The sequence below is a fragment of the Nannospalax galili genome, unplaced genomic scaffold (genome assembly GCF_000622305.1).
Source record: "Nannospalax galili isolate Female #2095 unplaced genomic scaffold, S.galili_v1.0 scaffold1358, whole genome shotgun sequence".
Lineage (NCBI taxonomy): Eukaryota > Metazoa > Chordata > Mammalia > Rodentia > Spalacidae > Nannospalax > Nannospalax galili.
Genome location: NW_008341169.1, coordinates 563761 through 582187, shown reverse-complemented (window position 1 = coordinate 582187; position 18427 = coordinate 563761). Strand labels below are relative to the sequence as shown.

Here is an 18427-nt window from a genome sequence, read left to right as displayed (position 1 = left end):
TTGCATAGTTTTAGCAGTTCTACCTTTTCTTCATGATTGTGTTGGTTGCTCTAGTCTTTTGCCTTTCTCTGTAAACTCTAGAATTTGTTAGCCAACATTTTCTGGGGGCTTGATTGTGTTTCACTGTACCAGTGCATCAATTTTAGAGAACTCACATCTAATTATATTGAATCTTATCTATTAGTATGCAACAGCATGTCATTTAGGTAGATTTATTTTGGTTACAGCAGAGTTTTGTAATTGTCCTCAAGTAGCACTTGTTCATATTTTGTTACCTTAATACCTAGACATTCCTGTAGCCAAGCTGGCTTCAAACTCACTATGTAGACCAGGCTTACCTTGAACTCACAGAGATCTTCCTATCTCTGCCTCCAAGTGCTGGGATTAAAGGCATGTGTCACCATGCCCTGCTCGGCACTTGGTTTTAAATTTGAAATTTCATATGCTTCTGCTACATAGAAAATAAACCAACTTTCCTTGATTGTACTTGAGTCTACAACCATATTATAGTTACTCATTAATTCAAGAATTTTTTGCTAAGCATTTGGATTTTTACATAGAAAATCATGCTATCAGTGGATAATATTTTCTCTTGAGCCAATCTACATAATTTTTATTTCTTTTCATATTTATCATTAGCATCCTGTACAAGCAGAGAAAAATTTCACCTCTTAACTTCATGAGAGGACTTAGTTTCTCACCACTGAGTATGATCTAACTATAAGACTTTTAAAATTGAACTTTTGTGTATTTCATATAGAACATCTCAATCAATCTTAATCATCTTTATACCCCCTTCCCCACTTGGCTCCCTCCCATAGCCCCCCCTACCACTGGAATTCACACATTCTGTCATTTGTCTTAAGGCTTATTGTGTCAATTTAGTGTCCCCAGATGTCCCTCAGTGCAAGTTCATCTACTGAGGTCTCTTCAGCAGTATCTTGCTTTAGGAAGACCAGCTCTTCCTCACCCAGCAGTAATGTTTTTAATATTTCTTCAGCTAAGATTGGGGGCAATGTCCATTTCCTCAGTTCTATGCTGGATTTTTTTCTGTTTGAGTTTGCATGGGTCCTGTGCACTGCAAGACTTTTTGTATGCTTGCTTTGCTCTTTATCAAACTGAAGTAGTTTCCTTGTACTCCAGTTACATGAGTGGTTTTATTATGCACGTGTTTTGTCAGAAGTCTTCTTTTCTTTTCTTGATATGATCATACATGTTCGTTCTTCTTTGATCTATTAATGGAGTGGATTACTGCCACATGGAAGAAAGCAATCTTGTAGATTGTGATGAAAATGAATGAATTTGGAGGACATTAAATGCAATAAACAAGGCATAGAAAGACAAGTATGAAATTATCCCATCCATGTGTGGAAACAAAAACATTGACGTTACAGAAGCAGAGACTATAGTGGTGGTGTCTGGATGCTGGAGAGATGGGTACAGGGGTGCTGCAAACATAAATTGATAATTTTGTATCAGGATGTTACTATGAAACTCAGGCTAGCCTCAAATTAATTATCTTCCTGCCCAAGGATCCTGAGTTCTGGGAGTAAATGTGTGTATCACCATTTCTGGCAGTCATAAATTGATGTTTGAATATTTAATGGGGCTTGAAATCCTGGGAATTGTATGAACCCTTCAGACTAGAAATTATAAACATTCTTTCCAATTTGTTACACAAAAAGGCAAAGGAAGAGCTTTCTTATTTATTCTGAGTCCAGAATTACCAGCTCATCTTTCTTTATGCTTTCCCATCTCTTGTTTTGAGCACCTAAAATTTTTATTGAATTTTTGTGATTTTCATAAAATTTGATGGTATTTAGTTCTCTTCCCTATCTGCACATCCCCTTATCACTCCCACTCAAATATATATATGTATATATATAAGAGAGTCTTAATTTGTGTCCCCCAAATTTCTTCAGTGTGGGTCTGTCAACTGGAGCCTGGTTAACCTGCCAAGAGTTCCATCTCTGTAAAAGACTGTCTCTCCCCCTCCCCATAGCCATTTTTGTCAAAAGTTTCTTAAATTGGGGTTGGGATTTCTTACCCACTTCCCCATGTCTGTGTGTGCTGGACTTTTGTCTGGGCTGAACTTGCATGGAATTTGTGCATGCTGTCACCATTGCTATGAGTTCATATGAATAACTGATTGGCTGTCTGGAAAACTCTATTTCTTTGTGGTCATCCACCATCTCTGTCTCTTATGTCCCTTCTGTGCCCCCCTCTTCTAAATGATCCCTGGGCCTTGGGAGGAGGAAGTTTGATATAGGTGTCCTATTCATGGATAAGCGCTCATGGCCTCTTGTTCTCTGTACATTGGCCAATTGTAGGTTTCTGTGTTAATCATCATATGCTGCATAAATAAACTTTTCTGGTAAGGGCTGAGAGATGCATTAATTTATGGGTTTAACAATAAGTCATTAGAAGACAGTTTAATAGTACATATAGTGGAATATTCGTATTAGGTACTTCCCTATGCCCTGTGACTTTTCTAGCCTCAATTTCTTAAGCCTGATAAGTGTTAGGTATGGGCTTCATCGTATGAAGCAGAACTTAAATCCAATTAGAGAGTGGTTGGTTCCTTCCATAATATTCATGCCACTATTTCACCAATGGGCATATCTTGCTAGGCCAGCTGTTGTTGTAGTTCATAGGATTCACAGTGTTTAAGATAGATGATAATGGTTAAATGGTGTGGGGAATGGGGGTATGTCAGACAAGGGAGTATGGAGAAACCTACCAGTATAGAAGCCTCTTAAATTTTATAATATACATTATAAAAAAAAGGGTAAAAGGAGTTACCTTATAAAAGGGGAGCATTGCCCCTACCAGACATCATAGGCAAAAAAAAAAATAAAACCCCAATGCCAAGAATTGACTTTCTCTCTGAAGCTGTTGTCCTGGAGTTCCATAGACCCTCAAACACTCCTGGCCATTGCCCCTTCTCTTGTTTACCCACTGGAACTTGATGGTAAGTCCTTATTGCTGATGATACAGCATATGTGAACTATAGAACAAGCAAGGTGAAATCAAGTTGGTGCTGATTTCAGAGTTTCATCTCCATTGGCTAGCTTTCATAGTACTGGAAGGTGCTATGCATGCTACCAGAGGGAAAAAATGAGCATTTTATAAAATTTTATTTTTATACTCTCTCAGCATGTCAACTTTAATTTTTTAAAAACATATGCATTGTCTTGCCATTTATAATATAGAGTCACAATGAAGCTAACTCTACTTTCAAACAATAGCATATCATGTAAGTATGCAGGTTGGTAGCTTCTAACAGAATATTTCTTTCTGTCCATTCCTTTTAACATTGTGGTCATTCATTTTACTTTCCCATGTTTAATTTTTCAAGTGCCTTTCGATATCGTACTGAATAGAAGGCTGTCTTTCAACTATTTTTCTTTAATTTAATTCACATATTTAGAGCCATGTTTCTGAACAACATTTTTCCTATCTTCTGAAGAATGTTTTAAAAACATTTCTTACAAGACAGGTAGGTCTAAGAGTCGAATTTCTTTGGATTTGTTTGTCTAAGAATATCCTTTACTTTTAGAGGATAATTTCACTGATTTATACTTCTAGATGGTTTAGCTTAATTTTTTTATTTTTCCCTTCTGCGCTTTTAACAATTTCACTTTCACTCTATATCTTCAAGCTCGCTGAATACATTAGGAAGGTCTGTTCAGAAATAAAACCAATAGAATGTGTGTATTCATAGTGACAGAGAGTTAGATTAGTTTCATGATAGGGGCTGTGTAATCTGACAATGGGTATCTACATGCTAGAGAGGCTGAGAACCACTTAGCTGCTTAGTGCACCAGGCTGGATGCCTCAGCACTGGGGTACTGAAGGCCTGGAGCTCCCTCTCTCTGAAGTGTCACTTGTCTATGTGGGAAGGCTGAAGAAAGTGGCCTCTGTTGTCAGTGGAGGATGTTGGCTATAGCCACAGATGCGCTTGCTCAGGAAGAAGTCAAGGCAGGCAGAAAAACTCATTTTTTTTTTCCTTGGAACTGTTTCTATCTGGTATACACTTTGGAGTGTGCGTTCCCACATTCAGGGCAGATCTTCCCTCTCTTGATTAATTCTCTCCAGAAACAGTCTCACAGACATGATCAGAAGTCTTTCTAGATGATTCTATCTCCTGTTGTGTTGACAATCAAAGTCAACCATTACACTGATTGATAGTCTCTATATAAATTACTCATGATTCTTCAAAAGTATTTTTCATGCTACATTATTTATATTTATAGCTTCTCTTTTTATTATTTCTTGTTTTCTTCTCTTTCTAGATTACCCATCTGTTTTGCATGCTGTCCACTTTCTTCTTTGGAACACTTAGCATATGAATTACAGTTGTTTTACATTTTCAGTCTGGTAATTCTAGAATCTGTGCATATTTGAATCTCATTCTGTTGTGTTTGTCTCATCATACTATGTGCTTTTCTTGAATATTAGTATGCTTATTAATATTTTTGTTGAATTTGGAATGATAACACACTATCTCAGGAATGGAATCAAATAGGCTTTTTTTGTATAAGTTTTATATTTTTGTGGCTAGGAGAAAGGTTTTGCATACTATTTGGTATAAGAAGCTTCATTTTTGTCATCCTTGTTTTTGTCTTTATGCTTCACTACAGACTCCTTAAAGAGCTTCTGAGACTTGAGGTTTTCATAGCTATAGTCACTGTTGTTATACAAAAGCCATACTGGTGTGATGGTAAGGAGTGTGTGTGTGTGTGTGTGTGTGTGCGTGTGTGTGCATGTGTGTGTGTCTTTGTGTCTGTGCCTGTATCTGTGCCTTTATAGAGAGATATTCTGAGATCTTATGGACTTCAGCCTTAACCAGAACCCTTACAAGTGCATCTTAGAATTTTTCCTTGCTCCATATGGTATGCTTAGGAAGACTGGAGGGGGTTGCAGTCATGTTTTCTGTCCCCAATTCTTTTAGGCTCTGGTAAAATAGTCTCTTATGAAATCAGGCTTTTGTTCTGGAAAACAGAATTTTGTATCTATATTACAAAAATCATTTTCCCCTCTTCTGAATGCTGCATGCAGGCACACCACTCTAATTTTCAGCCTAAGAACCTAGTGGGGGTCCTGGAGGGAAACCTACAACTTGCACCTTTTTTTCCACAAAGAGCCCCTAAGAGCTTTTAACTGTGACAATAGTCCAAACTGGACTTCTGGCCATTTTCCACTTTCTGCTCAAATAGCCTCCTGTTACAAACCTCAGAGCCTCTCATCCTGGCCAGCCCTCACTCTGCTTTTTACCTGCTTGTGCTGTGTCAGAGACAATGTCTGGTCCCATGAGCTGGATTGTCCGGTCTGTCTCAGCAAGGTTGTTGACTATCAGTTTGTTCCACATTTCCTTTCGTTGTTTTGATGACCTTCAAGTTCTTTATATTCCAGAGCAGAAACTCAGGTATTAATTTTTGTTCTGTCAAAACAAATTAAAGTCATATACTAAATTTTAGACTTGCTGAAATTTGAATAATTTGCAATTACTTTTCCTAATATATTGTATATACTTCTCAGGGTTAAAATCAGGAAGTCCTCTTGTAGGCAAGGAAAAAAGTCAATAACCAGTTAAACATAGAGTGTATTATCTTTCAAATAGAGGAATAATAAAGTAGAATAAGAATATTTTTACCAATACAGACATCATTTGGCTCAATTCCATTCCCTGTAAGGAATTATCTATTTCATTACATCTTATCTGTTCTCTGTTGCTAGAACAGAGAAGAATAAAGATGCAAGAAAGCAAACAGAAAACTGGTCTGTTTTTGTACTTCCTAACAGTTCCCTCTATGCTTGACTTAGAATTTCTAGAACAAGTTAACACCCTTTCAGATTTTAAGCAGTTATGGTGTATTCTGTGTCTCTCTGAACATTTCATAAGTTCTTTTGATCTTCTGTAAACTGCATATTTCACTTAAGATTTGCATGAGCCCCTCATTTTTTGTTCCCCCCAGCAGAAGTACTAACAGAGATTTCATTGATTTTAGACTCTCAGCTTTACATTTAATGCAGAATCATATCTTACCAACTTCACGTCCATCAACATTCCTCAAGTAGATCTGTTTATCAAACCTTTCCTGAATCCATACCTTTCACCTGCACTGCCAAATTATATCTACTCCTCCTGACTTTTCTCTAACTCATTCACCACATTACACACAGAAGTATCATACCTGCTACTCCAACACCCAATTATAAGCTTGGTGTTCCTCCTAAGGTAGAATTCTGACTCTTAAAGATGGTCTCTCAGTCTTGACATTCTCTTCTGCCTCTCTCTAACCTCACCTCTGTAACTGTGCCCTATACTCTCTCCACTCCAGTCACACTGGCTTCACTATACCTCCATCAGAGATGACTTCCATGCACAGAGATGAGTTCTCACAGCCCAGGTCTGACTATTAGGTTATTGCTTTACATAGACATTCTATCAACTCAAATGTGGTGCTTCTCTTAAGCCTGTCTCTTTCTCCATATCTAGTCTTTATTTAATGAATTTGTCATTTATTTAGTCTGAGTTCAAAATCAAAGCCCCTCCAACCGTCCTAATTATGTCCTGTTATTTCCTATCAAACAAACATTTTATGTCCCAAGTTGATCAGATCACTTGGTGTAAATACCAAATATTGCTGCTTCCTTCCTCATTTTTTCTATCTCATTTCTGCTGTGATGTTCAGTTTTCTCCAGAACTTCTTCCCTATCACTTGGAAGCCTTCTAGAACCTCCTATCTGTCAATGTCTTTTTAGTATTAGTATAAAATGCCTTCAGGCACACCTTTGATCATATCATCTTTTTAGAGCGCTAATGAAACAAAAATTGGAATGTGAAACTCAATATATTTAACCACGTAGTTGAAATATTTACATACTAGCTTCTGCCTCTTTAGACTGAGACTCAATGATTCAGCCTAGTTCTGTACACACATGCTTTATGCTCCTCCTTTCTACAACCACAAACTTCTCAGTCTTCTGCACAGAGAGGCATTTCCTACCTGCTCCTTTAAGGCCTACTTAATGAAAATCACCTTTCCCAGGAACCTTTCTGACAGTGAATGCATGAATAAATACCAACAGTGGAAAATTACCCTCCTCATATCTCCCATTTTGATTTATAGATCTAAATTTATATTTTTTCTAGTAGACAAAATCCTTTGGTAAGTTAATTTCTGTTGTCACTAGTTAACATGTATAACTATACTCACAGTGAAGGTATGCGTTGTATGGGCTAGGAAGCCTTCACACACTACTTCAGGTACAGAACTGGGTCCAAGCTTTCTCTTAGGAAGTCTGCTTCTTACACTCTGATCCATACAATTAAAGTATTAGCAGCACCCTGTCCCCAAACTTGATTACTGTATACCCTACTACCTTGATTTGAATACTTCATATCATTATTTCTATTCAAAACCATCTAATTTAGTTGATTTCTTTTTCATAATCTAGATGGAATAACCCTTGACAACAGGGAACTGGTCTTGTTTCCCACTGTCTTACATAGTACCCAATATATGGTGGTAATCAATAGCTGTTGAGTAAGTGAATATCTAAATGAATGTCTGCTTATATATGCTAATCTGCTCTAATTAGTAGACAATAATAAAAAGGAGGGAACTGGATGCCTCTTAAATATGGTGAATAAAAGATAGTACCGTAGTAAAGTTTAGGCAGACTGATGATTTGTGCTTTCTGTACTATAGAAGGTAAGAAGTCTCTAAGTGTGGCACATTGCACTGGTGAACCTTTCCTATGAAGCGTAAGTGCAGGTACAGCCATCAGCTTCCTGGTGCCAGCATCTTTCCTGGGTAAGTCCTGTGGTGCCCACCATACCTTGACTCCCCAAGCCTCATTCACCCTACCAGCTCAGCCACCCCATCTCTCCTCATGCTGGCCCATTTCTTGTCTTGGGACCCCTGACTCCTGGAATGACCTCTTGGCCCAGAATCCCCACTGCTTCCTGATTCTTTGCATTCAGAACAACCAAAATCCTCCCAGTAGTCCCCAGGCAACTTCGGGGCCTCTTCCTGCTCCCACATTTCTTTGCATCCTTGGGTGGCACAGCCACCAGCTTCCTGGGACCAGCATCTTTCCTGAGTCCTGCTCTCAGGCCAGTCCAGTCCCAAAATCCTGAAGCCAGCATCTTTCCTGGAGGAATATAGACCTTAGGAGAAAGCCTGGGAGTATCTGATCCTCATCTGACTTGGGCCTCTGTGGGAACTCCTGAAGACGAATGCAATTTGACCACTCCAATATAAAATCAAAAGGGAGAACCAGAAGCCTAGACCAACCAGATTTTCATGCCCAAGAAGTAAACCACAAAGGCACATAAAGTTTATAAAAAGAAGCAGACCTAAACTCAACACAAGAAGGCTTGAGTCTCACACAAGAATCAGAAATACAAAAGAAATCTATATGTCAAAGTCACAGAGAAAAAATTAATAACATGAAAAATCTAAATAATGTATCCCCACCAAGTACCAACAGTCCTCTAGAGGAGTACTCTGAGAACCCCCTAGAGATAACACAGGACATGGAACTCAAAAGAACAGTTATAAACATGATAAAAGAATTCAGTGAATTTGAAGAACACACAAAGAAATCAAAGAACTGAAAGAAGATAGGGATAAAATTCTGAATGAATTCAGAAGAGTTAGAAATATTGAAGAATACTCAGGCTGAAATGAAGAAGGAAGTGAAACACTCAGAAAGCCAATTAGAAATGACAGGAGAAAGCCTCACCAATAGGATGAATGAAATGGAAAACAGAGTATCAAGATGGAAAATAAAATGGATGAATTAGACCACTCAAGCAAAGATTATGAAAATTTTAAGAAAACACAAGAATGAAATATGCAGGAATTGTGTGACACAATAAAAGGTTCAAACTTATGAATCATAGGAATACAGGAAGGAGAAGAATTGCAGGATAATGGTATGGACCATATCTTAAACAGGATTGTAGAAGAAAATTTCCCAAATTAGAGAAAGATATGCCCATAAAATACAAGAAGCATATAGAACACTAAACAGACAGGACAAGAAAAGAAACTCTCCATGGCACATCATACTAAAAACACTGAATGTATAGAAGAAAGAGAGAATACTGAAAGCTGCAAAAGAAAAACAAGCCACATATAAAGGAAAACCTATCAGAATTACACCTGACTTTTCAGTGCAGACTATGAAAGCCAGAAGAGCCTGGACCAAAGTATTCATAGTTCTAAATGACCACAGAGGCCAACACAGATTACTTTACACAGCTAAAATATCTATTGTAGTTGAAGGGGAAAGAAAAGTCTTCTATAACATAAATAGGCTGTAAGAATTCATGTCCACAAAACCAGCCCTTCAGAGAGTTCTTGAAGCAATACAAAGAGTTGAAGAAAGAACAAGTATAACCAAGGGGTTACGGAAAGCAATTCAATGAAGGTATAACTGTGGAGATGCACAGCTATACCAAGAATATGAACATAAATAAAAGTGACAGGAATCAATACACATCTTTCATTAGTAACTTTAAATATCAATGGACTGAAATCCACAGTCAAAAGACACAGATGAGTTGAATGGATTAAGAAACAAAACCCATCTTTTTGTTGTCTGCAAGAAACTCATCTCACCTTCAAGGACAGGCACTACCTTAAGGTGAAAGGATGGAAAAAAATATTCCAAGTGAATTGTACTAAGAAAAAGCAATTCTAATATCTGATAAAATAGACTTTAAACTAAAACTAATCAGAAGAGATAAAGAGGGCCACTTCATTCTGATCAAAGGAACAATAGACCAAGAAGATATTATAATCATGAACATATATTCGCCAAACTCTGGTGCACTCAACTTCATAGAAATAGCACTACAGAACTTTAAGACCCAGATTAATCCCAACTCACTAATGGTAGGGAACTTTAATACCCCACTGTCTCCATTACAGGTAAACAGGACAGAGAATTAGCAGAGAGACATCTGAATTAAATAATACCATACATCAAATGGGCGTAACAGACATCTACTGAGTATTCCATCCAAGCACCAAAGAATACTTTCTATTCAGTACCCCATTTAACTTTCTCTAAAATCGACCATATACTAGGGCACAAAACAAACCTCAACAAATATAAAAAGATTTCAATAATTCTATGCATTCTATCAGACCACAATGCAATAAAGCTTAAAATGAACACCAGAAGAAACCCTAGTAACCACATGAACACATGGCGATTAAACAACACACTCCTGAATGATGAATGGGTCAAAGGAGAAATCAAGAAAGAAATAAAAGTATTCCTGGAACTAAATGAAAAGGACAATACAACACAACAAAACCTCTGGGACATGTTGAAGGCAGTCCTTAGGGGGAAGTTTATAGCTTTACATGCCTACATTAAAAAATCAGGCAGAACACAAATAAATGACTTAACATTGCAACTTAAGACACTTGAAAAGCAACAACAAATGAAACCCAAACCCAGAAGACAAGAAGAAATAACAAAAATCTGAGCAGAAACTAATGAAATAGAAACATGGAAAGAAAGAAAACAATATAAAGAATCAAGGATTCAAAGAGCTGGTTCTTTGAAAAGATAGACAAGATTCATAGACTGCTAGCCCAGTTAACCAAAAGAAAGAAAAAGCACCTCCAAATCAAGAAAATCAAAGACAAAAGGATAAACATCACAACAGACACCAAAAAGATCCAGAACATTATAAGGGAATACTATAAAAACCTATATGCTGCTAAATTTGAAAACATAAAAGATATGGACAGGTATCTAAAAGCATGGAACCACAAAAACTAAACCAAGAAGAGATTACCAGCTTAAACAGACCCATAACACATAAGGAAATTGAAACAGTAATACAAAACCTCCTGACTAAAAAAAGCTCAGGACCAGATGGATTTACAGCAGAGTTCTATCAGACATTTAAAGAAGATCTACACCCAATATTACTTACTTATTCAAAAGGGTAGAAATGGAGGGAGACCTTCCAAATTCCTTCTATGAAGCCAGCATCCCTCTAATACCAAAGGCAGGATAAGATAAAATTGAAAAAGAAAACTGTAGACCCATATCCTTAATGAAAATAGACATAAAAATTCTCAACAAAATACTTGCAAACCTCATACAGACATACATCAAAAAGATCATCCACCGTGATCAAGTTGGCTTTATCCCAGAGTACAGGGATGGTTTCAATATACGTAAGTCAATGAGCATCATGAATTATACAAATGGACTCAAAGACAAGAACCTCCTGGTCGTCTCAATAGATGCAGAGAAGGCTTTTGACAACATTCAACATGGATTTATGTTCAAAGTCCTAGAGGGAATTGGACTGGAGGGAACATACCTCAACATAATTAAAGTATATACAAAAATCCACAGCCAGCATCATTGTAAATGGAGAAAAACTGGAAGCATTCACATTAAATTCAGGAACCAGACAAGGCTGTCCACTATCTCCACTCCTTTTTAATATAGTGCTTGAAACTCTTGCAAGAGCAATAAGGCAAGAGAAGGAAATTAAAGGAGTAAAAATTGGAAAAGAAGTGATCAAATTATTGCTTTTTGAAGATGATATATTATATCTAAGAAACACCAAAAATTCCACAAAAAACTAGAAATTATTAACACATTCATTAAAGTGGCATGTTACAAAATTAATCTACAGAAGTCTGTAGCCTTTCTATATACCAATAATAAGCAATCAGAGAAAGAGTACATGGAAATACTCCCTTTTACCAGAGCTACAATAAAATAAAATATCCCAGAACAAACCTGACCAATGACATTAAAGTCTTCTACAGTGAAAATTTTAAATCTTTAAAGAAAGAGATTAGGACATCAAAAGATGGAAAGACCTCCCTTGCTCACGAATTGGAAGAATTAATATTGTGAAAATGACCATGCTACCAAACCATTTATAGATTCAATACAATGCCAATCAAAATCTTCATGACATTCTTCACAGAATTTGAAAAAACCATCCTAAGGGTCATATGGAACCACAAAAGACCTCAGATAGCCAAAGCAACCCTGAGCACTAAGTGCAATGCTGGAGGGATTACTATACCAGATTTTAAACTGTATTACAGAGACATTATCATAAAAACAGCATGGTATTGGCACAAAAATAGATCCATAAGTCAATGGAACAAAATTGAAGACCCAAATATGAGTAAATGAAATTTTAGCCACCTGATATTTGACAAAGGGGCCAAGAACATTCACTGGAGGAAAGAGAGCATGTTCAGCACATGGTGCTGACAAGACTGGATCTCCACCTGTAGAAGAATGAAACTAAACCCCTATCTTTCACCTGGCACAAAAATCAACTCCAAATGGATCAAGGACCTCAGTGTGAAGCCTGAAACTCTGAAACTGTTAGAAGAAAACATTGGCATTAACCTACAAGATATAGATGTAGGAAAGGACTTTCTAAACTGGACATCAATTGCTCAGGAAACAAGGTCAAGAATCAACAGTGGGACCTCATTAAACTAAAAAGCTTCTGTACAACAAAAGAAGCAACCAAGGAAGTGAAGAGAAAGCCCACACAATAGGAGAAAATCTTCACCAGCAACACACCTGACAGAGGTTAAACCTCCAGAATATATAACAAACTCACAAAACAAGCATCACAAAAGAAAGTAACCCAATTCAAAGATGGTGTAAGGAGCTGAACAGAGAGTTCTCAAAAGAAGAAATAAAGATGGTGAAGAAGCATCTTAAAAGGTGTTCAACATTAGGGAAATTCAAATCAAAACCACTTAAAGATTTCATCTTACTGCAGTCAGACTGGCTAAGATCAAGATACCAAATGTTGAGAGGATGTGGGGAAAGGGGAATGTTCATCTACTGTTGTTGGGGTTGCAAACTTGTACAACTCCTATGGAAAACACTGTGGAGCCAGGGCTCCTCCCAAGCCCATTTGTCCCCTGAGGAACAGTTCATCAAACAGCCTTAAGAGAAAAAATAAACTTGTTTATCTGGGCCAACTGTATGGTCTTAAATACCCAAAAGGAAAGTATAACCAAAGATTAAAGTGGTCAATATAATTATTTGAGTCCACATTTATAGCTAAAAGCTATACATAACAAGAATTAATGACAGACAGGAGATACTTTCCTTTGAGCTGTTGTCCATGGTGCCCAAGAGAATCTGAGACAGTAACCAAGCATAGAACTGGGAAAATGAACAGCAGACCCCAATCTTATCTAAAGGAATATTGGTAACTGCTGCTAGATGAGGAAGAGCTGATCTTCTTAAAACAAGGAACTCTAGATATGCTGATTAGATTCAGTGGGTGGACAAGCCCTCGAGAATGGCTGGGGGCACTGACAACACAGTGGACAGTAACAGGGATGACAGAGTATATGGGATCCAGTGGAGGGAGGAGACTATGCCATTTGGGATATGGGTATATAAATGAATAAGATTGTTTGGGATATTCTGTATGATACACACACACAAAAATCAACAAATAAAAATATTTTATATTTGAGGAAGAAACATAAAAATTTTCTTCATGTCAATTAGTAGAGGTGAAAAGCATTACCATTGAAATCTACCTGATGACTTTATAGTCATACTTATGTGCCAAGGATCCGAGTGCAACTGACTGTGACTAGTAATAATGAAATACATAGAGATTAGAGATGCATGTGTAAACATCTAAGTGTTAGCATTAAAAATGAGTTATTCTGTATGGAACAGTATATTTTAAAATGAAATGGAGATCTTTTTAAAAGGTTAAAACCTCATTCAATTTTATGTCTTATAGGGTTTGTACTGAGTTCAACATTGTATAACTGTATTCATTCAACTGTGAACCTAAAAATTACAGCCAATTTTGAAAGAGATGCATCATTGCTCCGGAAATTGTTTTGAATATGTTAATGCTGTAATGAAATGCTTCTTCTAATCTTGTGGTTAAATAACTAATTTTACAAAAGAAGCATAATCCCTGTAGGTGGAATGCAGGTTGGACTTTTTTCCCTACTAGTGACATTAATTCCCAGCTCAAGACAGAATAGAAGCTGCTTCTGTTAAAGTGAACTCCAGTGGAGGCAAACTGATGGGAAGAGAGTCGGCAGAGATGACAGCAACACTCGGGAAAGGAAACCCAAGTTCCATGACAGAAAGGTGTTAGAATCTGTTAAATTTCCAGAAAATATTGATTCCATTGCTAAAATTGCTCTTTGACAAGAAATCCAGTTAGTGTTTGGCAATCTTTGCTAGACAATAGTACATAAATTGTGAAGTTTTAGTCCCTTAAACTTTACATTTCAAGAAACTAGTATTCAAACTTTAGTAGTATACCAGAGTAGCTAGGGGTGTGTGGCTAGGTATATAAGTGGTAAAATATATATGTGACTAATATATGCTTAAAAATCAATATTGTGTAATCTGTAGTCATCTGGTATTCCATAAAGTCACAAAAACACTTATTTGAGAGACCATTTATTACTCCCAGGGGAAACACAAGTTAGGTTCCAGCACGTCTTTGATCATATTTTTGTCAAAAGAGAATTGCATATCTTGTTTTATATGTTTATCTTTGATGACATTTTAACATTTTATTGACTCGCTAACACTGAATTTACAATTAGTAGTTCTACAACTCTTATCTGAATGAAGCCTATGTAACTCTCATATTCCCTTTATAAGGGGCAGTTCAGTTTTCTTCCACATTGTAATGCTACACATCTAAACAGAAATACAGTCAACCAAAATGCAAAAATGTGAAGACATGTCACTAACAGATTGTGAAAAGACACATTTTCAGTAACAGAAATAAGACAAGAAGGTGGTGTGACACCTTGCTTGATTTCAGCTACTATGTACAGGGGCTGACTTGAAAATTTCCCCTATCTGTTCATATGTGTTCATGGATGACCACAAAAGCATCACAAGTAATAAGAGTCACAATAATTTTAACAAGTAGGATAATTGGCAAAGAAAAAATCCACAAGAAATGAGAATGGATTGTATGCTTACACACATATGTGTGTATGTGAAAATGTAGAGAGAATGAAAGTTGGTATATAGATATATAAGTAAACAAGCCAGAAGTAAAAATTTTCTCTCAAAATTTAATTAACAATTAATTAAATAAGTTGTTTTCAGTTTAGATTTATGATTTGTGTGAAATTGACAACATACAAATGTTAACTATATAAAACTACAATTTCTTATAAAATTACTCTCTACTTCCAGGAATGGTAATAGCACAAATGATTTACTTCACCACATTGTCATGTGAGGGAACTAATAAGATATTCTAATTGGTTTGAAAGAGAATTCAAAGAGCAGACAAGTACGCAGGCAACCAGTAATGCTAAAGTAATGAAGCGGAAATTGGTCAACAGCTGGGGCAGGTACCAACAGTCACTCCCCTAGAAACACACAGGTATTATGATTTTTGTGTAAGTGGCAGAGCTGAAAAATGGATTTACATTAAACAGCAGAGCCACCTGGAAGAATGAGTTAAATTAGGAGGGGGCAGTGCTCCAGTATTTTATATTTCAATGTCTTTCATGATTTTATTCTGGAAAATTGTAGCCAAAGTTCAAAGACTAAATCAACCTACAAAAATATAACAAACAATTTTGCCAAGAGTGTTCTGTGTCTCTTTAGCTTATCAAATAGGTATAAAATTATAGTCCTTGAAAGTATGAAATCAAGGGCCAGAGAGATGGCTCAGCAGTTAAGACTATATATTGCTCTTGCAGAGACCCTGAGTTCAGTTTCTAGCACTGATGTCTAGCAACTCACAACCACCTGGAACTCCAGATCCAGGGGATATGACACCTTCTGGACTCTGGGGGAACCTGTATTCATGGGTACATAGCCCCCATATATGTAATTAAAAAACAAATCTTTGAAAAAAAGCATAAAATCAACATTCTTAAGGAGAATAATTTCTTAAGAAGAAATAATTTTTCTTAGGTAGCAAACATCCTCCATTGAAAATAGCTTGTTATTTTTATTTTATTGATATGAGTATATTGCCATATGTACGTGAGTGGACCTGTGTCATGCAGTGCCTGCAAAGGTCAGAAGAGGGCATCAGATGCCCAGAACTGGAGTCACTGAATGGTTGTTAGCTGTTCAGGATGCTGGGAACAGAGCTGTTCAGGATCCTGGGAACTGAACCCAGGTCCTTTGCAAGATCAGCCAGAGCTCTTAACTGATGAGCCATCTCTCCTACACATATATGACAGAATGGATGAAATCTGGTGGTGGGGGGGCTGTAGGTAGGTGCAGATAGGGGAGAGGGTCTAAATATGATTAAGATGTATGAAATGCGCAAACACTCAATAAAAATATACATTGAAGAAAAAACATCCTGCAATATGGATAAGGATGTAAATATAAGATAAATGCTGCAAGAACATTCAATGAGACACTGAGTAAAGGTCCAAAGAAAACCTGAGGACTTAAAATGACTTTAAGGCTGACTGAGGAGAATTCCCCTCAACAAGGCTTTCTCATTTGATTCAAAAGCAGAGTGAAGGACCATCTTGCTGCTCAATTAGCACTGCACTGTCAATGCCAGCATTGAAGGATGGAAGCAAGATATATACATGTAATATGAAGGTGCATCCATTTCTATACACGTATAAAGACATACCCACCTAAGAATTTGTATTCTACGTTTTCCAACTGCCAGTGTTCAGAAAAACTAAAATGAAAACGAAGCAAAGCCAAATACGATTTTATTTTGTGAAAATTATTTACTTCACATATATACCTATATATCTGTACATGAGTAGTCGTCACACAGTGCGCATATGCATGTGTGTACATATGCCTGTACTTCCCCTTTATCATGTACTGCATCAGTATTATTTAGGTGGTAACTGGCCACAAGGCCCACAGCAGCATTGATGTCCCTCATCCTTACTCATAGGCAGGCACACCAAACAGCTGGGGCTCAAGGTCCTGCAGGGAATTCAGCACCAGGGTGGCCTTTCTTGTGAAGTCCGGGTTCAGGTTTTCATTCGGAACCATGACCACCTGCACCCCTGCTGCCAGGGCCGCCTCCACCCCAGTGGGAGAATCTTCAGAGACAGTTCTTTGGTTCAGGAGGAGGAGAGAATCTCTTGGCACAGGTGAGAAATACGTCCTGGCCTGGTTGGCCGTTCTGAACCTGGGGATCGTCTCCCACCACGATGTGGTTAAACAGACTGAACAACTTCTCGTGTCTGCTGGTCTTCATTTCGAAGGACACGGACCTGGAGGTGGAGACTAGCACAAAGCGTAGGCGATGTTTCCGCAAGTGGTGGATCAGTTTCTCAGCCCCTGGCATGAGCGCAGCTGTGGGCAACGCTCCTTCAGCTTCGCCTGGCTTTCTTCCAGCAGATCCTCTCTGGACACGGGCAGCTGCGGGGCTTCTACTATGATCTGGGAGGCTTCTGGAGACGTTTTCCCCATGACCATGCACTTGACTTCCCAGCTGTATTTCTTTCCAAAACGATTGCATATTTCTTGAAACACCCTGGAACGCAGTCCTTCAGTATCCAGAAAGAGGCCGTCCATGTTAAATATGACATGTGTAAGTGAAGCTTGGGCCCTGGCGCCGCCAAAGTGCTGCGGAGTTAGCGGGCGGGGGCTGGGGGTGGGTGGAGGGGTAGGGGGTGGGGGTCCAAGAGGAGCGCATGCGCCACGAACTTACTGTACACACACGCACTGAGGGCTTCCTTGACTCTATCATATCTTTAATCCAAGACGACAATTCAAGAAAGTAAAAGTCATGACCTTAATAAAATCTTTAGGCAAACAGTGAAACATAAAGCAAGAAAGTGAATAATGATATGGGGCAGAAAGCTAACACCATAATGCTTTGTTTATGAAATACAAACCCTGATGCACTCATGGACTTGAAAGAGGGTGGTAGAAATGAATCTTAGAATTAACGAAGGAACAAATGTGAAAGAGAGGATGGAAGGAATAAATTCTTAATTGGAAAAACGAAGCCCCTCGGGATCCTTCAGAAAACAAAACAATGTTCTAACACTACATATTTAAAATTTAAAGAATAATTGTTTTCAAAAGAAAACGTCACTGAAAAATTAAATTCTCTTTTTAAGAATTAGATAAAGGTAGGCATCTCTGGTGAGTCTCCAGAGATTTCCTAAAGAGACACTTATTCATTAAAGATTTAATGCATCCAGACCACAAAATCTCTTAAAAATCATCTTAAAATTTTTATGCACAGTCACTATTATTACAAATGACACAAGGAGGCTCAATCTCTGTTGACAGTCAGCAGCAATCTGAACTTTGCTGGAATCAGAAGACATCAAAAATAGAGTAATTCATGACTCAGATTTACAATGACTCACAAAACTCGTTATTTTAAGTTGAATGCTTCTACAGAGACACACAGTAGGTAGTGGACAAA

The 18427-nt window shown here is 37.6% G+C and overlaps 1 pseudogene; it reads right to left on the bottom strand.

Annotated features, from left to right (window-relative positions):
* Positions 1–16923: 16923 nt before the first annotated feature.
* LOC103736988 lies at positions 16924–17577 on the bottom strand (annotated as a pseudogene).
* Between the last annotated feature and the right edge of the window lie 850 nt (positions 17578–18427).